Genomic DNA, 25517 nt, shown 5'->3' with positions numbered 1-25517 from the left:
AATGCTTGGTAAGAAATGTACGCATTATCCTGCCCATGCAATTGTAACGCCTCTGTACAGTTTGTTCACAAATAAAATAAAATAAAATTTAAAAAAAAAGATAAAAAAAAAGAAATTTATCCAAACTCTAATTAATATGTTCATGTCTTCAATGGAACAAAGTTGACAAATGCAAGAACAATTATGTGTTGTAAGAAGAGAAATTGAAATTTTATGATTAGAACTACATTGAACCTAATTAAAGACAGAGATTCTCAAGGTAGAAAATAAAAATCACAGAGAAAGATGATGCCATATGTCCATAAGAATCCCAATTTAAGTTGGATGCCAATGGCTCATACCTCTAATTCTAGCTACTCCGGAGGCTGAGATCTGAGAATCATGTTTTGAAGCCAGCCCCAGCAGAAAAGTCCTTAAGAGTCCAGTAAACTACTCAGAAAAATCCAGAAGCGGTGCTGTGGCTATAGTCATAGAGTGCTAGCCTTGACCACAAAGAGGCTCAAGGTCAGTGCCAAGGTCCTGAGTGCTAGCCCCAGGAACAGAAAAAAAAAGTATGTCTAGAATAGTCCTTGCAGAAAATCACAATAGCTCAGTAGCTATGTACATATGACCATATAAAATGATGTTATTCAAAATGAACTCCAAGATATGGAAACAAGAGGTTTTTCTTTGTTGTTGTTTTTAATTTACTTTGTGAAGTTATTTATTTTTTCTTTCATTCCCCCCTTTGGTTTATCCTCTGTTGTCACTGTTTTTCACTTAGGTACCTTATGTCTTGTATATATGTTCATCTGATTTGGGGAAGGAAAGAGGAACACTAAAATGTTGAGATATTGGACAAAGGGGTGAACCAATACAACAATAATACAAAATACTATATTGGAAATAAACTTTACAACTTGGGTGGGATGCATGAGGGGAAGGAAAGTGAGAAAAAAACAAGGGAGGTAGTAAGAATGTTTGCCTTTACCTTGTGCATGTAATTGTTGCCCCTCTGTACATCATCTTTAAAATAAAATTAAATTACAAAAATTCCAAATTTAAACATAAAAATACACAGAGTAAAAGTAGAGAAATGGAAAAAGACATATGCTAATACTAGCAAAGAAAACTACTGTAATAGCTATACTAATGTCAGACAAAATATATGTCACTGTAATAGAAATTATCTGCAGTAAAACAGGGTTTTTAAAATAAAAAAGGAGGCATTTCAGAAAAAACACTTGGAAGGCGTGCTTTAATATCAGAACATCAAAATACATGAGGCAAAACCTGATGAACCTGAATGGAAAAAAACTGTGTTATATCAGGAGAGTTCAACATTCTTATTTCAGAAAATTATAGATATATGAGACAGAAAATCAATAAGAAAATTCTGTTGAAATAAACCATACCATTAATCACAGGGATTTATCAGCATGTATATAATTTATCCAACAACAGAATGATGATTTTTCTTCAGTTTTTATGGATATACTATATTCTGATGCATAAATAATAGCTTAATGCATTGAAAGCAATTAGAATTTCATGAAGTCTATGCTCCAGACACATAAAGTCTGATGATTTAAAAATATTTAGCATTTAAATAAAATTCTTTAAGAAACTTCTTGAAATAATCTGTTTCAATAGGTTTATAAATTATGACCTAGAAATATAAAAAATCAATATTATTCACATTAGCAACAAATATAAAATACTTAGAATTAAGTTTAACCAAAGAACTGAATGCATTGTACAGTTATAAATACTGATTATGATATTTATAAAGACAGAGAAAATAATGACATTCTGTGTTTATGATTTGAAAGAATAATATTGTGATAATGTCCATACCATTTAACGTGGTTTATAAATTGAGTACTGAATTTCTTTTGAAAATTCCAGTTGTACTCTCTACAGAAATAAGAAAATTTCTTAAAACTCATATAGAAACACAAGAGACTTAAAGAATTATGTTTTCAGCAACAAACACACAATATAGTACTAGCATGAAAACAGATTTATGAGTCAATAGAATAGCAGAGAGATTCCAAAAGTAAATCCACACATAAATAATTTTTAACAAGACATCCATATACATACACCCTGTCAAGGTGATTATTTTATAAATGGTAATAGAAAACTGGAGTTTCATATGCAGAAGAAAAAACATTGTTCAAATATCCAAATGTGTACAAAAATCATGGCAGCATGAATTGAAGACTTAGATAAAAATACTACAAAAATGTTCAGGAAAAAAATAAGCCAACTGTATCATACATCTTGACAAAGATTTGTTGGATAGAATCTGAAAAGCATATCAATTAAACTAATATTGTAGGCACCTGTAGTTCATATATTGTAACTCAGGAGGTTGCGATCTGAGGATCACAGTTCCAAGTCCAGCCCAGGCAGGGTTGTCCCAAAATGCTTGCCTCCAATTAACCATTGACCACCAAAAACCAGAAGTGGAGCTGAGGCTCAAGTGATAGAGCACTAGTCTTGAGGGAAAGCTCAGAAAAAGCTTTCAGACCCTTAGTTCAAGCCCCCAAACTGGCATTACACACCTACCCCCCCACAAACACGCATACACACACACATACACACAAACAAAAGTAAACATTAGGTAAGAGAGATATTACAAACTTGAAATCTACATAACAAAATGTCAAGACACTAAAAGGGCACTTTTCAGAATTAGAGGAATTATCTGAAAACATAAGGGATTTGGAGATACTACACAAGGTATATAAAGATGAACCAAATAACCCTGTTTAAAACAGGCCAAAAATGTATAAAGGCTGTTCAAAAGCCATAAAAATGGCCAGTGAATACATAAACATGCAATCCTTTTCATTGATCATGAGGAAAATACAACCCAAAGCTGCAAGGAATTTCGCCTCATACCTTTTAGAATGGTAAGTATAAATAAATAAACTATATAATAAGTGCTAATGAGGATATGGAGAAAGCCAATCCTTGATCCAATGATACAATGTAAACTAGTACATAAAAAATTGAAAATTGTAGCAGCACTTGATCTAGATATCACAGGTACATATGCATTTGAACAAAGCAAAATCAATACCACCAAGATATATCTTAATTTCCATGTCTATTTCTCAGTTGATAGCATGGAAGTAATTTAATTATCTATAAAAGGATTAAATGAAATTGTGGTATATATTTGCATATATGTATGTACACATGTATACATATGTATATAGATATATGGATATGTATGATATGTGTATATGCATACAGAAAAGGAAAGGTAAATGGAAGAGTGAAAAGATTAAGTAAGTAGGAATAATTTACTGAAATCTAATTACTTACCAGTTAGAATGGTAACTATAAAATAGTTATAATGTTTTCTAAATGAAATTCCTGATGTTCTCCTGTGAAATCACCATTTAATACTAATAACTTTGAAATGTAATGGATACATTAATTGGAATTTTTAATAACTATATATTATACCTTCATATATATTATATGTTATGTATATTTTATGTTTGTATTTATGAATCATTCTGAATATGGTGGTGTGTCTGTTGAGGAAGTACCGATTTGTAAGCAAAAATGAAACTGCTTTTGTTCCTAGAGGACATGATTGTCTATGTTGAAAATACCAAACAACTAATCACACCAAAAAGCAAAATAATGTGATTTTAAAGCAAAATTTCAGGATGAAATAGTCATATCCATAAGCTAATCATTTTTCTTTGAACTATCAACAATTATAATTTAATATTGGTAGATTCAACGAGCATCAAAAGTTAAATTTAGTATAAATGTGTACAATACAGGATGTATAGAATAAATGAGTAATTGTATATCAGTAATTGTATAGCTGCAGAATTACTTTTTCTGGATTCTGCAAATAAATTTCTGGATTCCTTGAGCATAATTAAGTTATACTTGATTTTTTATGATGAAATGATTTAATGTGTTTTATATTTATTCCTTCCTCCACCCAAGAGTCAAATATTGTACTTATAACTGATGATTTAGTGTCTTTGATAATTTCACAGCATTGACTAAAGTAGTGTAAGAAATCAAAATCAAACTCTGAAAAGTCATTTTCAATTGCACAAAACTCCTACTGTCAAACTAGGGCCCTGAAAAACTGCAATGTCATCTTTTAGGAGAAATAATTTTGAACTACTGAAACCTTGGACTTGTAGAAAGATATATTTTATATATACTATCACCCTCCTAAATGATGCTAAGAGAAAGATGCTAATATTGATGCATTTTATTACTTGACTATTTTATGTTGTAACTGAGAAAATATATGAATTGTTTTATTGATAACAAGTAAATAGCTAGGTAGTAAATTCTCATCCTCATGCAAACATAACTAAATTCTTCAGTGTATGACTATAAAATTGAGAATACAAGGGTGTAGAGAGAAAATTAAAATCATCATAAATTTGTGTTACCTTTGCTATTTTATATTACATTTTAACTAATTAAACATGTTGACAAAAATTAATTGAAATAGGCCAGGATTTATCATATTTATGTGAGGTAATCTACATTTGAAAAGTATAGGAAAAGGCTAGCATAAATCTAACAATGAATGAAAGCATTATATTATGCAGCAATATCATTTTGAAATGCTAATGTAGTCTGAATTGGGTATGCTCATGTATGTTGTACTTTTCGATTCTGCATTCATACAATGAAAGATAGGCTCCAACAATACCAGTTGTGACTGTAAGCATATTGAATAATTTCCTTTTGACATCCATCTACACTGTCCCATTGCATCATTCAAAACATTAATCAATAGAAGTCTTTACTGTTGTAAATACTTCTTATCCATAACTTTTTATGAAATATCATGATAAATTATAAGCACTTTAAATAAATGTAGATGCTGATATTCCAAGTAAATTGAGGCAATGGTAGTGTCAATGAATAGAGGAAGCAAAAACACATATTTCATTGCCTTGGTGTCATAGAGAATGGTCAAGAATTATCCAGCTAAGAACTCCTCAACTTACTTGTTAAAAAGGAAATCAAACAAGCTGAGCACCAGGGGATTGCATCTGTAATACTAGCTACTAAGTGGCTGAGATCTAACAATCATGATTTGAAGCCAGTCCAGACAAGAAAGTCCACGAAACTCTTATTTCCAATTAATCATACACACACAAAAAGTGGAATTGCTGCTTTGACTCCAGTTGTTACTAAAATTAAGCAAAACATGATCCAGGACAATGCCCAGGACTTGAGTACAAGACACAGGACCAGTGTTAAAAAAGGCACGAAATAAAAACATGGTCACATTAAAACAAGTGATGACAGAAGACATAAGACAGCTTGAAGATATAAATTAATTTAATAATAAATTATAGCAAAATTAATCCAAAGTAGAAGGAAAATAAAGATGAGTATTAGAACTAATTCAATAGAAACAATTCAGTGTAGAGGATCAGGAAAAGTAAGTATCAATTCCCTATTAATCAAAATGGTGAATAGGGAGAAAAGATGATGGTAAAAATAGGAAACTAAAATTAAAGAGAAACAGAAAAAAAGTATCATTTTATAAAGCCTGAGGTTGTAAAAATATTTTTCTTGGTCTTATGCAACTGTATTTCAGTACAAAATAATATTTGATACAATTGCACATACACAAAGAATGAATTTTATTTGACATCATCATACTTAAAACAATGAAGCTAAATGTTGGAAAATAACTCCTCAAAATTGTAGGTAATGTTAAAAAGTACTACTTCAACCAAAATTACATATTCTTATATACTCATCAGCACAATATAATTTAGATATAAATTTCACATTTTATTTTAAATTCAGGTCTACTTTTCAAATTATTTACATTTCCTTATTCACTATTGATCAATATGAGTAATGTCCTTGGCAAAAATAAATTACTTGAATTTGTAATCTTTTACTCAATTTTAGAAGTTATATAATTAAATCAAGAACATATAAACAATTAAATTTACATTAATTACCATTATTAAAGAAATACCTATTTGATTCAATCAGCCATGTTTCTAAACAATCTTCTCTAAATATCCAGTTGGAATGAAAATTTCACTGGTTATTTATTATGCATTCATAAATGAATATGCTTATTTGTGTATAATTCATATTAAACTCAAAGATATTTAAGTAAATTTATGTTTTTTATTCTTCATACAGATACATAATCATTATAAAATGTTTCATAAATGATAGAATCTATAATCTAGATTATAATATTTAGAATACTTGCTCATCATGGCCAAGGAAATGTTTATTCAGATCTTAAATGTCCATTTCTAATTGATACATAATTTGTATTTCCAACATTGAAAGGGAATCCTGATGACCCGATCTCAGGCTAAAGCCCAAAGCAAAGCGTGTCTATTTATTTATTTATTTGAATAATTCAATGTGTTTACTTGTAGATTTATAGGCACATTCTAAATCCAGGAATTAGAGAACAGGCACAGAACAGAGCTCAACAAGAACAAACCTCCAAAGACAGGCTTCCCCAGAACTTACTTTCTTCACTAGACAAAACCTTCTGAATTATCCAGAAATTAAAAAAATAATAATGCTACCAGCTTGGAATCAAACCTTCAATGCAAAATCAGGATGTAGAAGCACTTTGTATTGAAACTGTAATGGGAATCCATTTCTCAATAGAGTTCTCATTCTTACCTGAAACTAGGGGAGCACAGATTTTACCATCTGCATTTCTACTGCCAATGTGGTAGTGTTCTGAGCTCTTACCCCAACCACCAGTAGTTCTCATTTATAGCATTGTAGGACTCCTCTTACTCATATCTCTAAACTCTCCAGACTCCTCCAGCAAGTTCCATAGCACACGGTCAATGTTTCACAGCAAGAATTCCCACCTCTCTGGTAACTGTTTTCTGTACTGCTGACAAAATATCTCACATAAACAACTTGAGAGGCATGATGTATTCTGGCCTAAAACTGTAGAGGTTTCTGCATAAGCACATCTTGGCATCTAGGAAATAGAATCAGACACAACACAGGCAATTGTCAATTTGTTCTTTAACTCTGGGAGTTGTTTTGTATTTTCTAAATATTACAAGAATAAATGCATACAATATGTACTTACTGTATCTCCAGTTAGACAGCACATTTTCACCTGTGTTTGACAGCATAGATATGCTTCATACAATTTTAAATATTGCACAACCTATGCAAAAATGTTTCAAAACATCACATTAAATCACTACTATGATATTACTTATGTAATAATACATATCTGTTAATATCTACATGCAACTCATTACAAGGACTATGTTACGGCTCTTCGATATCTGGAAATGGCTAGGTCCATACTTTTAACCACATACCAACAGCAGATATATGATCTCATTTTCAGAAATCACCAAAATGTTTTTTGAAGCAGATTTATCATTTCATGTCATCTGTGATGACAATGGGCCAGGTTTCTTGCTGATCTGTTCACTCTTTGTATTGCCAAGGTTTCAAATTTAAGACATTTCATATGTGTGAAGTAATATTTCATTGGTATTGTAATTTGAACATCCTCAAATTAAAGATGAACACTTTGAACATGCTTATTTACCATGTATATCTTATTGGCTACATTCTCTAATTAAATATTCAGTCCATTGCCAAATGAATAGGGTGCTTTCTTTGTTCTTAAGTTTTTTTTAATTTTTTGGTCAGTCCTGGGGCTTGAACTCAGGGCCTGGGCACTGTCCCTGAGCCTGTTTTTCTCAAGGCTAGCACTCTATCACCTAAGCCACAGGGCCACTAGCAGCTCTTTCTGTGTATGTGGTACTGAGGAATCAAACCCAGGGCTTCATGCATGAAGCTAGGCATGTACTCTACCAGTGAGACACCTTCCCAGCCCTGTTCTTAAGTTTTATCAGTTATTTAAACATCTTTGGCTTTAGTTTCTTAAGAAACATGATGAAAAATAAGTACAAATCTATAGCTTGTCATTTTCTTCTAATGTCATCATTGAATGTAAGTATCTGTATTTTTAGTTGCCTTTTCTTTGCTTGCTTTTATTTGGGAATTTGTTATAGGACTTGAACTCGAGCCCTCACTCCTTTCCTGGGCATGTTTCCTCAGTGGCTAAAGGCACTCTGCTACTTGAGGAGCCCGCCAGTTTGGCCTTTTTTGTGGTTAACTGCAAATGGAGTGTCAAGGACTGTTTTGCCATGGTTAGTTAAGAACAATGATCCTTCTCCTTCCCTCCTCCCTCCCCCTCCCCCACCACCGACGTTGTAAAGCTCGTTTTGGACATGACAACTTGTACTTCTCATTGTTGCAACAGGTCCACCTGTATCCTTAAACAACTGGTTTTTCCCCTTTTCTTCACAAGTTATACTGACATCAAATATAGTGAAAGCAGGGGGTGGGGGAGGGTGGAGGCTGGGAAGTGATGTGAAGGGTAAACAAAGGAGGAGGCTGCAATGCTTGGTAAGAAATGTACGCATTATCCTGCCCATGCAATTGTAACCCCTCTGTACAGTATGTTCACAAATAAAATTAAATTAAATTAAAAAAAAGAAAAGAACAATGATCCTCTAGACTTCTGTGTCCTCAGTAGGTAGGATTACAGGGATGAACCACCATCACCTGGCTGAATATGATTTGGATGACACCATCTTTTTTGTTGTTTTAATTTGTGGATTATGCCTCATTCAAAATCAGAAATATCATTACAACATGCTTTCATTATGTTTTATATTTCACTGTATGATTGATTTTTAAGTTTTGCATATCATATGAATTATAGATCAAAATGCATGTTTTACATATGAATATCCAACAATATAGCATTATTTATTCAAAAGAAAGTCATTCTTCTGTCTATTAAATAGCTTCTATCCTTATCTAAAAGTTAAAAACTAGCTGATCATTTTTATGTGTCTTTTTTCCATATAGCTTTCCTCTTTGGTTGACACATATGAATTTTATGCTAATATCACTTTATTTGTCTCTGTAATTTAAAAATAGATTTGGAATAACATTCCTTTACCTTCTATATTATAGATATGTAATGCTTTTCATTTAATCAAGCTAGAATTTATGTGTTATGTAATTATAATTTTAGAATATATTATTTTCCTAGAAAAGTATCTACTTACTGGAGATTTTTCACACATTTCTGCCTAAAGCCTTAAATAAATTTTAGGTTCTTTGCCAAATCTGATTCCACCCAGAGTCTCCTACATAATTCTAAATATGAATTTTCTTCAATTTTTTTTGGAAAAGAAGGAAAAGTTTTGTTTCTATAAGAAAAGTTGTATTTGTTTCTATACTACCATTGACCTTGACTACATTGATCCATTTGGTAGGCTTTTGATTGCTTTGATCTTTATAATCATCAATGACTGCATTCTAGTTTATGTTTCAATAAATCCTTTTATCTATTATTTTTTACAATTTTTTGAAAGTACAATTATGGTACAGTTACTTTCATGATAAAATATAATATTTACATAGTACTTAAAATGTTATTCTACTTAAAATTTCAATGTAACTTCAAACATTCATTGTAAAGCCCAAGTATTAACAAGATTTATTGACTTGATGATGGAGAAACTTGCCAAGTTTCATTTTGCTATCTGTAGATGATTTCCTTGTCATATCACACATTGGACTTACCTATGACCAGTTCTTGGGTGCTGTTACTCTAACCTGATGAATCTTATCACTTTATCTTTCCCTGTGAGGACACAGCATTACCACAAAGTTTTATTTGTTTGGGTTCAGTTATTTTCTCTGTAGAAATTGGGGTTTTCTGTCCTTGGAGATTAGGTTCTCTCACTAATTTTATAACTTCTGTTCTTTTGTGCATTTCGTCAGTTTCTGGTCATTTCGCCTTGAGAAATCAGTAACATTTTCAGTAAGGTATGTCCAACTTATTTAATTTTTATTTGATTTCAATCTTTTATGTGGAGTTTTATTTTTTGCTATTGTTGTCTTTGTTTGTAGGCTTCATGGATATTTTTGGAAAATTTCTCAATGACTCTTTATGGACTTCCTAAAATTTAATTCTTTAAATAATATTGTTATTATTTGCAGATGTCAATTTTCTATAAATAATATACTTCATAGATGCTTTTCTTTATTTTCATACTATTTGTTCATCTCAATTGCATTTTTTCAAGAGCTAGATGTGAAATGTCCTTATTACACTGCCTAATTTTTAATTTTTAAAATTATTTTATAGTGTAAAATTGATAAAGTTAATTCTACATATCAAATAAGTGCTAAATACAATTTTAATATGATTATGTATATTTTTATAAAATATTAGTGTACAAGTATAATAGTTATTTGAGAAATTTTTGGCTAATTATGAAAGGCAAACACCACTGAAATATATAGGTTTCTTCTAAAGAAATCTGGTTTATTGCAAATTTATCACATGTTTTATCTTGGAGCAGTTAAGTTTGCAGCCTACACAGAACAGGTTGTTCATCCTTTATGTTGACATTATTCCTAGGCAATGTAGTTTGTTATTTTATATGGCAATTATTTCTTGTGACATAATAGTCTAGAAGTTTTCAATGAATCATTTCTATTTACTTATCATTAGTTTGAGTAAATTGCAAAAGGATATATATTAATTCATTAGTAAAATGCATTTTGGTCAATTTTACCACTTTTAGCTTTTTTCTCCATTTCTTACAACCATGCCCATCCCTTCAACTTAATGGGCATATATAAAAATCAGACTAGGTAACCCAAATAATTTTCATGTATAATTATTTAGAGAATTCCAGATTTAAGAGACAAAGTAAATAAATTTCAAAAAAGAAAGGATGCTTTACATCATTCACTTTATTATTTATTTTGCTATCATTGAAATATTTTATTTATCAGTGTTTAGACTATATCTTTATTCTCAGCACTTCTTATAACTATTATTCTTGTTCAAACATTTATATTGATGTAATATAAATTCCATCTTGGATACATATTCTACACAATCAAGAATTAATTGCCATATTTGAATTTCATAATCTGAAAAGAAAATTTTTTATTGCTTACAACTTTAAAATCAATAAACAAATATTCCTCAAAGAAATAATCTATTTAGATAAAGCATTTATTTAAAAACTGGCATTGGAATAAGAGAACATATAGAACTCTCTATTTATTATGAATAATTGTTAATACTGTTAACAATTGTTAAATCTTAGGACTGTTTATAAAAGAAATTCTACAGAAGTGACAACTTACAAGCAAAAAGATTATGAATATTAATTCAAATAAAGTAAAAAACATTTCCTGGAAATTTTGAGAAAAGTAATTTAAAAATTCACATTTGTTAAAAACAGAAATTTGCACACAGAGAATGTACAAACTTTCAACATCTACAAAGACACAGACTAATGTTTCTCCAACTCCTTGTGAAGACATGCACAATAAAAAATCATGACAGGAACAGCAATTGATTAAATAGCATAAGAAATAATGATATGAAGGTATGTGGTATTACTAAATGAGAAAAATGTAAAGATGCCTGAGGTTATCTGAAAGAAGATTGAAGAACAAAAGAGACTGGATGACAAGTTACATTTCAGATTGACAGAAGCAAAGAAAATCTTTCACAGTAATTGGAATGATATACACACAGAATTTCAAACGTCAAAGCTTTCATTTTCAAGTGAGGAAAAGTGAAATGTAAAAGATTATGAAGATAGGAGACTATTTTAAGTAAGTTTGCATGTAAAGTGAACATTCCCGTTGTGTTTATTTATTTGTTTATTATTTCCTATATGGGGTCTTTAACATAGGGTTCTGTGTATCCAATTTTTCAATCACTGCTAGTAATGTACCACTTGATTTTGCTTCCAATTGTTTTTTTTTTGTTTATTATTTGTCTGGCTTTTTAGAGATAGAACTCCTTAGAAGTTTCTGCTCCAACTGACTAAGTGTGATCTTAGAGATCAGACTCCTGAGTAGTTAAGACTACAGTTGTGAGCCATTGGCTCTTGGATTGCATTTTATTTTGGTGAGCTATTTTTTTTAATTTTTTTATTGTGTTGTAAAGGTACAGAGGGATTACAGTTATGTAAGTAAGGTAATGAGTACATTTCTTTGCAAACATTGTTACCCAGTCTGTTTTACTCCCACTATCCCTCCTCACTTCCATTCTTCCCTACCCCAAGTTGTACAGCTTGTGAGTATTATTGTTGCATTTGTTTGCCCTTTTTCTTGTTTCACCATTTTGTTATTTCCCTTCCCTTTCCCAAATCAGATAAATGTATATACAAGATGCAGTGTACCAGAATCAAAAGCAGTGACTACCAGGGATAAATCAAAGGAAAAACGAAAAAAGAAAATAAAAAGAAAGAACTTGATATAGTATATTGATGACAAAAAAGGTCAAAAACAACAACCAAAAAAACCCTCTTGTTTCCATATTGTGGAGTTCATTTTGATTAGCATCATTTTATATGGTCATATGTACACAGCTGTTCATCTATTGTGATCCTCTGCTAGGACTATCCTAGGCATATACTAATTATTACAAATGAGGGAAACCATGGAGCCTATGTTTCTGGTTCTGACTTACTTCACTTAATATGATTTTTTTCCCAAAGCTTTCCATTTCCTTCCAAATTTCATTTTTTTCTCATGGAAACCTAGAATCCTATTGTGCATATATACCACATTTTCTTGATCCATTCATCTATTGAGGGGCATTTGAATTGGTTCCATATCTTAGCTATGGTAAATAGTGTTTCAGTGAACATAGTCATGCTGGTAGCTTTAATGTGGTCTTTCTTGGTTGTGATCATTTGGGAAAATGCCAAGGAGTAGGATTTCTGGATTATAGGAAAGCAGTATGTAGGTTCATAAAAGTCTAAACTGAGTTTTTTTTGTCTTTTGTTTTTTTGTTTTTTAGTTTTCTTGAGTCATAGACACTACTGGAGAATCGGGACAAAGGTAAGAGTTCTTCCAATATAAACTAGAGGTGGTTTATTCTGGCTTCCAAGTGTCAATTCTCCTCTTTCTTCTCCTTATCTTCTACTGTCTTCCTTTACTCTTTCTTCTTTCCATCTTTCCTATCTATCTTCCTTTCCTCCCCACATCCTTATTTTTTATATCAATTTCTCCCTCATTCTTATTTTCTTTAATTGTAAAATAGCCGTTGTTAACTTTTAGCCAAATAGCATTGAATTTTTTTTTCTTCTACAACTGAAAATTCTCAAGCTACATCATAGGATTTTCCATAGTACCTCTGAAATCTTTATAGATTAATTTTATGAATATACTTAAAATCAGTAACCATTCTGTATTGCTTATGAGCCATTTCAACGTTAACAAAGTTTTTAAGGTTTAAATCTTCAATTAAATTATGAATATCTTGAAGAATAAAGAGAAGAATTTACTTGCATAAATTATACCATTATCATGTTAATTCTATTTGAGCTATCTATTCAAATAGGCAATAATTCCTAAAGTCATTATGAATAAAATATCAGAATCATTTTATATACAATAATATCTTTGTCCTCAAAACAATCAAATTTGACAGGTACTATTGTCTTAACATAACAGAGATAGTTGCAAAATTTGGGATTAATAAACATCTTGTCCAAAAATACAGCTTTTTCTTAGAAGAGTTATTTTTTGAAGCAAATCAAGTTTTAATCTAAAGTATATATTTAGGAACCTAGGATTTGTTCAATGGTTGAACATGAGGTCCTGAGTTGGATCCCCACAAACTACAAAAATTAATCAACATAAATTACTTCTATCTCTCTCTATATAATATATGCTTTTGTTAGGCTACATAAGAATCAGAAAGACTGTAAATTTAATCAAACCTACTCAACCCTCAGTAAAGCCTATTTTCCAGCATGGAACATTATGTAAAATGAAGCTGAGAGTAGTCATTTACCAATTTTATAAGGGAAGGGCATCATTTCAGTTGCAGATTTTGTTAGGTTGTAAACCACAAGTGAGAATATTCAGGTTTGTATATAATCTAAAGATAATTCTAACCTTAATCTTTTAATCATCCCACTAGACCTAGGAATTCTACAACCATTTTTTTTTTTTTGTCAATTGTGGGGCTTGAACTCTGGGCCTGAGTGCTATCCCTGAGCTCTTCAGCTCAAGGCAAGTGCTCTACCACTTGAGCCACAGAGCCTCTTCCAGTTTTCTAGTGGTTTATTGGAGATAAGAGTCTCAACTGTCTTTTCTGCCCGGGCTGGCTTTGAACCATGACCTTCAGATCTCAGCCTCCTGAGTAGGTAGGATTACAGGCATGAGCCACTGGTGCCAGGCTTCCAATTTTTTTTTTTGGTAAGGTAGATAAAAGCACTAAATTTTAATGATGTCAATACAAGGCAGAATAATACAGCAACATTTGGATCAAGAGTAAAGTCAGCGAAAACAGGGGTTATACGGGGGGGGGGGGGGGGAACATACAAAGCAACAAAAAAATCACATGGTACCTTATAAATACGTTAGAATCAATAGCAAGAAAGAAAAACACTTGTGTCCCTATCTTAGGATTCATTTCACTTTATTTGATGTCGGTATAATTTGGGGAGGAGAAGGGAAAAAACAAAATGTTTAAATAAGGATACAGTTTGACCCACTGTAACAATGAAATGTACAAGATACTATGTTGTAAAACAAATTTTACAATTTGGAGGTGGGGGTAGGGACGGGCGAGGGGGGAGTGTAGTTGTGGAGGTGGGAGGGAAGGGGTGGTAGGGGAAAATCATTACCTTGCTCATGTAACTATAACCCCTCTGTACAGTATTTTCCACAATAAAAATCTTATTAAAATTGTTTTTAAAAAAGAGTAAAGTCAGAATATCCATGGCAAGGATTCTCAAAAGTTGATTTGGGGACACAGAACAATCTAATCAAGAGGAAATGAATAAATTGTGACTCATTCATGTTCACAGTTATCTTCATCTATCAATTCAAGAGCACTTATACTTGAAAATTATCCACTGTATGCCAGCTGTGTGAATTAGCATTCCCATTTCACAGTTACAAAACTGAGGATTTCCTGAATTCATTTAACAGTAAATAACAAAAGGCAAAATTCAAGCATAGGAATTCCTCATTTTTACACATGAACTTGCTGACTGAGGTTTCAATAGCATCATATATTCCCCTAAGCCTGAGGTTTGTGACCTATTCTTTCTCTGTCTCAAGCGACTTCCATTTGCTCTTTTGTCAAATGGCATCGATTCAATAAATTAAAGAAAACAGATGGAGAGACATATCAAGCCAGCAGTGCACAACCCACTAAAGTAATTAAGCAATTACTTGCAGGAACACAATCCTCCCACAAATATAATAATGAATAGCATTATCAACAATTTTCTTATAGAAGATTAAGAGCATTAAGAAAATTAAGCATCATTAAAAGGCTTGCTGTGAAATTACATAGTAAATTATTAAAGTTAGAACCATTTTTGATTCATCAACATGTTTTGTTCCTTTATTTAGTGAGGCTCAATTTAGTGAAGAGGAAAAAAGAGAGAGTAGAAAGGGAAGATGGAAAACCAAGGAGACTGGCATAGGCTTATCATGTCAAAGGAGATTAGTGGCCAGTTTCCAACTGAGTGCTATAAAAACCTTACTTAGAGCCCTCTTCTCAATAAATAATCCAGCCACATAAACTGAAATGGAAAAGAAAGTAAAGAGATTCATTTGTGAAGGCTGTGCTGGTGCATAAATTGCTTTTTAGTATTCTCTAACGCTAGCCAGCAGCTTCTAACAGCTAAAATTAACCCACAATATACACATGCCTCACACACACACAACACACACACACACACACTCACACACACACACACACACACACACCATATAATCTGCACTGCTGAAAAGAGGAATGAGGATAAAAGCAGGTGAACCATTAGGTATATGGAAGTACAGAAAGTGGCACCAATTCAAACCATTAAGACAAAAAAAGGGAGGTAACAGAGATCCCTTATTTGCCTTTATTAAACCAAAGTATTTAATCACTGGCATAAGACCCAGACCAGAAAGAAAACTGAGACTCTAGCTGCAATCTTCACCATCATGGTGACTTATTTGAAAGTACATCAGAGCATGGTGGAGAAACATACCATTTGTAAAATGGATCTAGCCTCAAATAGGACCTATTCTACCTACAATGTTTTCTTAATGTAAATTTGATCCATTGACTAAACATCTGATTCAATGTTGAAGATTAGTAAAGCAATTGAAAACCCCTTTTGGCTTAACTAGTGACTGTAATCCTACTGTCATGATAGTGCATGCTGGTCACCTAAATACAATTAAAAAGCTAAACTGTTGGGCTGGGAAGGTGGCTCAGTGGTAGAGCGCTTGCCTTGCATGCCTGAGGCCCTGGGTTTGATTCCTCAGCACCACATAAACAAAAAAAAAAAAAAGCAGGAAGTGGCGCTGTGGCTCAAGTGGTAGAGAGCTAGCCTTGAGCTAAAGAGCTGAGGGACAGCGTCCAGGCCCAGAGTTCAGGCCCCATGACCAGAACCCCCCCCCAAAAAAAACCCTAAACTGTGTGGATTGTTATCTAGGAACATATGCAGGCAGGATGCGAGACCCTTTCCCAAAGGTAATGAGTAAATGAAACTGTGTCCTAGCAAACACTAAGTCCTTGAGTTCAACACCTAGTTCCTCACACAAAGAAGTACTTCTTATCTCCAGAATTTCACATAGTGATAGAAAAGGTATGATCTTACTGTCCTGAAAAACTTCCAAACCACTAGGGGGATAAGGTCACCTATATGATAAACATATTAATATAGATAATACACAATATGATATATTGTTAATCTATACATTATATACTACTGAGCATCAGTAATAGAACTTTAAATTTCAAATAGTTATTGGACATGAGGAGTTTTCTGTACACAAGCTGCATTTCTCAGGGCAGACATGAATGGATCCTACTTGGACACTTTAATTTTTGTTTCATCTGTATAATTAGGATAAACTTTTGGAAGAATATTAAGAATGGTAGGTGAAAAAAGTAGACAAAGCTTATAGACTGAATGTATTGTATACTAATTTGTTTTATAAGGGCTGTGTCAGGTGTCTCTATTTTTTAAATTTCACTCTAATTTATATATTTTTTCATTTTTAATTATTTTAAAAGTTATGTATAAAGAGATTACAGTTACATAAGTAAGTAAAAAGTACATTTGTTTTTGGACAATGTCACCCCTTCCCTCATTCTCTCAGTTTTTCTCTACTACCCTCTACCCACAAGTTGTATAGTTTATTTTCAACATAGTGTCCTGTAAGTACCATTAGTGGAGTTTTTATCCTTTGTCCCTTCATTTCTGTGCTTCCCTTTACATCTTTACATTCCCAAAGACATATAAACCAGCAAACAGAGCAACAAGGAAAGCAAAAACAGCAAAAGAAAAAAAAAGATTAAAGACTTACTGTTTCATTTTCTAGAATTCAATTTGATAAAATTTGATAAATATAATTTTGTATAGTCAGATGCACATAGTCATTGGGTCTTTCTGTTTTTGTAAGAGTACCTTATTTTGTTCTGTGTCTGAATGCCTAGAGAACTGTGGAAGTTATTATGTCCCAATATATTTTAAATCTAGTTTCCAAATATGAGAGAAAACATGTGCCATTTGTCTCTCTGCTCTTGGCTTACTACACTTAACATGATTTGTTCTAGGTTCAGGTGACTCTTTTGTTTGTGTTGTAGGACTACCACTGAAACCAATTGTTTTAGTAAAGATATCGTGATAATTCAATAGTGTGAATTTTTTAAAGGTTAAATGATGGCAGTTTGCAAACTAATAGATCTAAATATCACAGTGTAGATTGGCAACATTTCAGTCATTATAGAGTATTATAAGGAAATGAGTGTATATAGCTAATGGACTCCTTCAAGGGGTTCAGTGCATTTGCTGTAGAGGCCACAGGTTATTTTGAAATGATCCCAAGCAAATATAAGAAGCCTCAAAGTGAAAACTGGGCATTTTGGGAAACTACTGTCAATGAACTTTAAAACAAAACCAACTGACATATTTAAAGTAATAACATAACCATGATGCCAGGATTGCTAAGAGAAAGCCTAAAATGTGCCATTGGTATAAACTGGAAGAATAAAAGTGACCATCTTCCAGCATTTTTCTAGATTTGAAGTCTTACAGAATGAGAAGTCCAATCAGTGTTATTCTACTTGATTCAATCATCATATTGATGCTTATAACCATATAAAACATTATAACCATATAAATTCCTTATTAATCACTGATACAAATTTTTTTGGTCAGTCATGGGGGCTTGAACTCTGGGCCTGGGTGCTGTCCCTTAGCTCTTCAGCTCAAAGCTAGCTTTACCACTTGAGCAATAGTGCCACTTCTGGTTTTCTAGTGGTTTATTGGAGATAAGTGTCTCAAGGATTTTCCTGCCTGGACTGGCTTTGAACTGCAATCCGCACATCTCAGTCTCCTGAGTAGCTAGGATTACAGGCGTGAGCCACCAGTACCTGGCTTGATGTAATATTTAATTAGAGTCTATTTTCATATTACCCATAAACACAAAAACACACATATGCTCACACACACAATTCTTTCTTGTGTGAAGTGTAGGCTAAGTAACATACCTAAACTTATATTAAAAACAGAAAAGGTTTTGGTTGTGGTGGGTGAAGTGACTAGGGTTTGATAATGTCAGCTACACCAAATCCTGAGCACTATATCTCACAAAGGAAACTCAAACAATATTGACTAAAAATCTAATATCAAATAATTTTATTTTAAATTAATTTAATTAAATATTATTGAGCTTGTTATTTATTAAAAGAATTTGATGAATACAAAACTCTTTGGATGAATTGAACCAAGAAACACATGAGCCAAGACATCTAACTGGTTACATTAAGTTCATAAGTAGCATACATCTAGGAAAGTCTTAACAGATGAGCAGAATAGCTCAATCATTATGACTATTATGACCATATAAGATGATGCTAAGTGAAATGAACTTCAATACATGGACACAGAGGTCTTGCTTTGTTGTTGTTCTCAATGGGCTATCTGATTTCTTTTTTCTGTGCTCCCTCCTATGGTTTATCACCTATTGTCACAGTATTTGATTTTGGAACCCTGGGTTTTGTATATATGCTTATATGACCTAGGGAAGGGAAGGGGAACAACAAAATGGTGAGATGAAGGTCAAAGGGGGAACCTATGATCAGCAACACTCACCAGACAATAGGTTGGAAATGAGCTGTACAACTTGGCCGGGAGTAGGGGGGAATTGGGAGAAGGGAAAAAGGGAGAAAAATTAGGGAACGGATAACAAATTAGACAAAAAATGTAATCACTGGCTCACTCACGTAACTGTAAACCTTCTGTACATCATCCTGACAATAAAAATTCCAAAATAGCTGCTAGATGTCTATGAAATTCACTTATTGTTCTAAACTTTTCACAATTTTACTTTTCACAATTTTGGTCTCATCTGGAATGAGGACTAAGAAAAAGAGGTCTTTCTATGTTAGGAAACTGGAAAGGATTAGAGGAATACAAAATTGAAGAGTGAAAAGTCAGTAGTAAAAGTACATACAGCCAGGAGTCCAGAGTACACATTTGGAGGCTATGGAGAAAAAGTTTACTTACTAGTACTTCCCTGTCATTTCAAGACTAGTCTTGGTATAACTCTTGTTTTGTTTTTGTTTTTTTATTGTTTTTTTTAAAGAAAGGATGGGCTCCAATGCACTTTCCTTCCAGTTACCATTTTCAGAGACATACCCTATAGTCTTCCATTAACAATTACTTTCATCAACTCTGCTTTACTCATTATGCAATGGAACATTGCTTCATGTAACCTTCATTGCTTTGACAGAAGTGTTGATTCTATCATATTTTTAATATTCCTCATTACTCTCCAAAAGCATTTTTCTTCATGAGTTAACATATTTACTTCCTCATAAAAATGGATACTTCCTTTCTCTATATTTGTGGGTAAAAACATAAACTTAATTATCAGTGACTTTATCAGTTATTTATAGGCCAAGAGAAAAGGAAATGTCTACTTTGTGTAAGAACCTTATCCTGGATGTTTTTGTTATTTACCTACATTACTTGTCACATCGGGAATATGTCAATAGTCAAGAAAGATCATGCAGGAGTTTGCTAGTTTTTGATTATTGCTTAGGAAGAGCTCCAAAATCAAATAATCAGGACATACATTTTAGATCATATTGAAAACAACTTATTCTGAATACCCCCATATCTACATTAAATATAAAGTATTATAAATGCACAACATATTCACATATATAGATATAATATACATGATATATGTGATATGTTTATAATACAGAAAAAAATCCTATTTTCAAAGCATACTTGCGTTCATGGAAAATTTCAGGAAAATGTCTTAAGAGAAAATACCAACAAAAAATATAGAAGGTAAAATGAACTACACACTCATCTATTTATTAGATAGGCAAGAAAATAAGTCATTTCCCCCCACTACAGGCTATTTGTTTTGTCATTCCTAGTTCCTGATCAAATTTACCATGTTTAACTCAGAGATCTCAAAACAGGATATTAAATAAATGATCCAAAACTGATATGATGGCAATTATTTGGAAGAAAAATGAAAGTCCTAGTGGAAAGAATTTTTCCTTGGTCTCCCAATTTTTCCAGAAACTACTTTTGAACAGGCACATCCTCTGATAAAGTATACTAACCACAAATGTCTACACACATTCATGGGGAGCAAGAATAACCAAAATTCTATCCAAATTGCATTGAAGAATGGCAAACACTCAATTGGTCAATATAAGTCATTGAATTGAATCTATAGAGGAGAAAGGAATTAAGTGATTTGCAAATAAAATGATTAAAATGTGTAACCTCTACAATTAAAAAAGCTATAATTGTTAATAATGAAACTAAGAAGAAATACAAATTGAATATAATTGAAAAAAATATAGGCTAGAATATAGGTCTAGTTAACTGGGAGAAATAGCTTGTATAGGTAAAATAGCCAGAATAGGTTAAAAAAAAGTTTTAATAAAACAAGGAGTGGTTAATGTGTCAAGATGATAAATTGGGAAGCCCTAATTAAACTCTAATTGAAGGAAAATTAGAGCATAAGGAAGAAACAAACAACTTAAACGATAAATTCATTATAATTTTCTACTCCATGTATCAAAAATGTCAGCAGTATAAGATGAGGCAGTAAACAATAAATTCACTAATCATATCCCATTAAAATATAAACAACAGTAAAAAAAGAAGATAAAAAGTAGAGAATGTCAAGGCAGATGAATAAAATGTAACAATAAGCATCAATAAAAAAAATATATTGGAATTATAGACTCAAATTATACTTACTTCCATTTTAATTTTAAATATAACTGTGAATGTTATCTATCATTCATAAAGTAGAAATAGTTGATATGATTTGAACTTTATTGTAAAACATGAACTATTAGAGTTTCTTAAACTTTGCTTTCAACTGATATTTTCTAAATTATTTAGAGCAAGTTCTAGATATCATATTATTTTTGCTCTAAATATTTTTTTCCATTTCTTGGAGTGTATTTTGATAAGCATCATTTTATATGCTCATATACACATAGTAATTGAGCCATTATAGTTCTCTCCTAAGAATATCCTGGACATGTTCTACTTATTACAAATGAGGGTAATAAGCCTATGGTTCTTTGGGTTTGGCTTAATTCTCTTATTACAATTTTTTCCAAGTCTTCCTATTTTCTTATGCAATGCCATTTTCTTTCTTATGGAAACAATTCCACTGTGTATATACACCACATTTTCTGAATCCATTCATCCACTGAGGGGCATCGGGGTTGATTGCATCTTAGTTATGGTAATACCCAGGAGTAGGATTGCTGGGTCTAAGGGGAGCTCTATGTTTAGTTTTTTGATGAATCTCCATACTGCTTTCCAGAGTGGTTGAACAACTGTACATTTCCACCAACAGTATAGTATTGCTCTTTTTTGACCATATCCACACCAACATCTGTTAATATTATTTTTCTTGATAATCACAATTCCACCTGGGGTGAGGTGGAATCTCAATGTTGCTTTGATTTACACTTCTTTTTTTTCTTCACATACATGTTTTTATTGTAAAGATACTGTACAGAGGGGTTAAAGTTATAAGCAATGTAATGAGTCCATTTCATATTGAGCATTGCTATACCCTTCTTTATTTTTCCCTTACCATCACTTTCCTCCCCACCTCCCCAACTCCTCCCTTCCCTCTCCCACCCTTCCCCCACTGCCCACAAAGTTGTAAAGGTAGTTTTCAACATAGTGTCTTGTACCTCTCATTGTTACAATGAGTCATTCTGTATCCTTATTTCGGCATTTTGTTATTACCCTTTCCCTCCTCAAATTAGAAAAATGTACATACAGGATGCAGGACACTGGAATTAAATACAGTGAAAACAGGGGTTGAACCATGGGGGAAGAACAAAAAAGAAACAAAAAAATCACATAGTACATTATAAGTACATTAAAAAGAACAGCAAAAAAGATAAAAACCTCTTGTATCCCTATCTTGGGGCTCATTTCACTTACCATCAGTTTATATGGTCATATGTACATACCTTTTGACCTCTTCTGATTCTCCTAGACATATACTAGTTACTGCAGATAAGGGAAACCATGAGACCTGTGTTCCTTTGACTCTGGCTTATTTCACTTAATATAATTTTTTTGGAACTCTTTCCATTTCTTAACAAATGATGCACTGCAATTCTTTCTGATGGAGGCATAGAATTCCATTGTGTGTGTGTGTGTGTGTGTGTGTGTGTATATATATATATATATATATATATATATATATATATCATTTTCTTGATCCATTCATCTACTGAGGGGCATCTCAGTTGGTTCCATATCTTAACTATGGTAAATAATGCTGCTATAATCATAGTTGTGCTGGTAGTCTTGTTTGTGATCATTTGGGTAAATGCCTAAAAGTGGGATTGTTGGGTCATAGGGGAGCTCTATGTGCAGTCTTTTGAGGAACCTCCATACCGCTTTCCAAAGTGGTTGAACAAGTTTATACTCCCTCAAAAAATGAAGTAGGGTTCCCTTTTGTCCCCATCCTCTCCAGCATCTGCTGTTATTAGATTTCTTGATTATAGCCATTCTGTTTGGGATGAGGTGGAATCTCAATGTTGTTTTGATTTGCAGTTTTTAAGGCTAAAGAAGTTGAGCTAGTTATTCATGTGTCTATTGGCCATTCTTATTTCCTCTTCAGAAAAGTCTCTCTATAAGCCTTTAGCCCACTTATGAATCCAAAGTTTGTTTCTTTAAGGATTTGTTGTTGTGAGATTTAGTTGTTTGGGTTCCAGGTATATTTTACATATGAGACCCTTGTCCATTGTATGGCTAGTGAAGATCTTCTTTCAATCTGTAGGATTTCTATTGATCTTGCTTGCTATGTCCTTTGCCATGCAGAAGCTCTGTAGATTTATGCAATCCTATTTGTCCAACCTTTCTTTGATTTATTGTGTTTCTGGGTCTTTATTAAGAAAATTTTCTCCTGTGTCAGGGAGCCCAGTTTTTCTCCTATTCCTTCCTGTAATGTTTTCAGTTATCTGCTTTGACTTCGAGGTCTTTGATCCATATGGAGTTGATTCTGGTGCAGGGTGATATATAAGGATCTAGCCTTAGTTTTCTAAAGGCGTTTAACCAATTTTGCCAGCACCATTTACTGAAGAGGCTGTCTTTCTTCCATTCTATTTGTTTAGATCCCTTGTCTAAGATTAGGTGGCTATCTGTCTGTGGGCTCATTTCTGGATCTTCAGTTCTATTCCAATGGTCCTCAGGTCTGTTCTTGTGCCAGTATCAAGCTGTTTTGATTTCTATAGCTTTGTAGTAGAGTTTGAAATTTGGTATTGATATTCCTCCAGCAATGTTCTTTCTGCTAAAGATTGTTTTTGCTATTCAGGGACTTTTATTGTTCCATATGTATTTTTGGATTGCTTCTATTTCCTTGAGGAATGAATTTGGGATATTAGTAGTTATCACATTCAATTTGTAGATAGCCTTTGGCATTATTGCCATTTTCATGATGTTAATCCTTCCAATCCAGGAACATGGGAGAATTTTCCCCTTTCAAAGTTCTGCTTTAACTTCCTTTTTCAGGATTTAAAATTTTTCATCATAGAGTTCCTTCACTTTTTTAGTTAAGTTAACTCCTAGGTATTTTATTTTTTGTGGGGCTGTTACAAAAGGAATTGCTTTCCTGATTTCAGATGCAATCATTCTCATTATTTTCATACATGAAAGCCTTTTTTTTTGTCCATCGTGTGGCTTGAACTCTGGTCTTTAGCACTGTCCCTGTGCTCTTCAGCTCAAGGTGAGCACTCTACCACTTGAGCCACAGGAAATAAGAGTCTCATGGACTTTCTTGAGTAGTCTGGCTTTGAACCACGATCCTCAGATCTCAGCCTCCTGAGTAGCTAGGATTACATGCTTGCACCACTTGCACATGGCAATCTAATTTTTGAGCGTTAATTTTTTTAATGAAAACTTTAAAAATCTGAAGAGGGAAATTAAATCAGAATGCAGGAAGTGAAAAAACCTCCCATGCTTCTATATTTGGAGGATTAATATTGTGAAAATTAAAATACTGCCAAAAACTATCTACACATTCATTTCAATACCCATCAATATCCCAACATCATTCTCTAATGAAGTAAAGGAAAAAAATTCAAAAATTTATATGGACAATGAAAAACACTGAATAGCAAAAACAATCCTTAGCAAAAAGAAAAGTTCTGGAGGAAGATCAATACCAACCTTCAAACTCTATTACAAAGGTATAGTAATCAAAACAGCTTGGTACTGTCACAAGAACTGACAGACGGATCAATGGAATAGAGCTGAAGACCTAGAAATGAACCTGCAGATCTATGGCCACCTAATCATTAATAAGGAAGCCAAAAATAGTGTGGAAAAAAGACAGCCTCTTCAATAACATAAATTTTAGAAAAAAATAACACAGACTGAAATAATCAGAGAAAGTCAGACAGAAGAAGACTACATCCTTTTTGTCTGAGGATAAAGCCATTGCATCCTAACTTTCAGGTATGAATATTAATAGCACTTTTTTGCTTTCCAAATTATTCCAGTTTGAGTAATATTATGAATTTTTAAGATATTTTATTATTTGTGAAATTCATATGTCCTGTTTTGTTACTATGAACGTTTAGATTGGAAAATAAATATGAGTAAAGGAAGAGTATTACATACTAATATACTAGTCAACAAGTTGTCTTATCATTAACATACAATTAGGTCATAAGATTAACAACTATGATCACCTTTATTAGCTTCACATACACTCAAAATTTATATTTCTCTTAAGCATTTGTGATATATCATTGACAGAAAAAATTCAAAAATTATATAATCAAATATTTTGTTAGGTTTATACTTGATTACACACAAATATTAAGAGAAGCAAGAAGAGCAAAGAGAGCCTGAAAGTAAACAGATTTCTGACCATTTACCATTGCAGTGGCAAAA

General features: G+C 32.5%; 1 pseudogene; it reads right to left on the bottom strand.

Moving 5' to 3' along the window:
• The window catches only part of LOC105997397, a 60856-nt pseudogene that overhangs the window by 28817 nt on the left and 6522 nt on the right, over positions 1 to 25517 (bottom strand).

This window comes from Dipodomys ordii, unplaced genomic scaffold (genome assembly GCF_000151885.1).
Source record: "Dipodomys ordii isolate 6190 unplaced genomic scaffold, Dord_2.0 Scaffold144, whole genome shotgun sequence".
Taxonomy (NCBI): domain Eukaryota; kingdom Metazoa; phylum Chordata; class Mammalia; order Rodentia; family Heteromyidae; genus Dipodomys; species Dipodomys ordii.
The sequence above is the reverse complement of the archived record's forward strand: the minus strand, read 5'-3'. Positions and strand labels throughout refer to the sequence as shown.